This window comes from Chrysochloris asiatica, unplaced genomic scaffold (assembly GCF_000296735.1).
Source record: "Chrysochloris asiatica unplaced genomic scaffold, ChrAsi1.0 scaffold00309, whole genome shotgun sequence".
Taxonomy (NCBI): domain Eukaryota; kingdom Metazoa; phylum Chordata; class Mammalia; order Afrosoricida; family Chrysochloridae; genus Chrysochloris; species Chrysochloris asiatica.
Window position 1 is genome coordinate 112,268 of NW_006408827.1, and position 502 is coordinate 112,769.

Here is a 502-nt window from a genome sequence, read left to right on the forward strand (position 1 = left end):
ATTGGTCTTGCAAAATTCTATCTTGTGATCTCCAGCATCATTTATATCACCAAGGCCATATTTTCCAACTACTGATTCTTCTTCTTTGTTTCCAACCTCTACATTCCAATCACCAGTAATTATCAATACCTCCCCAATACATGTTTGATCAACTGAAGAAGTTTGTAGAATTCTTCAATTTCATCATCACTGACTTAAGATTTTGGTGTGTAAATTTGAATAATATTGGCATTAACTGGTTTTTCTAGTAGGTGTGTGCATATTGTGCTATTACAGAGAGCATTGTTCTTCAATATAGAACTTAAATATTGTTTTTGATGACGAATGCAATGCTATTTCTCTTCAATTTGTGATTCTGGCATAGTAAACAATGTAGTTGTAAGATTCAAATGTCCAATACCAGTCTGTTTCAGCCCAATAATGCCTATGATATTGATGTTTATGCTTTCCATTTAATTTTTGACAATTTTCAATTTTACTAGGTTCAGACTTCATACATTGC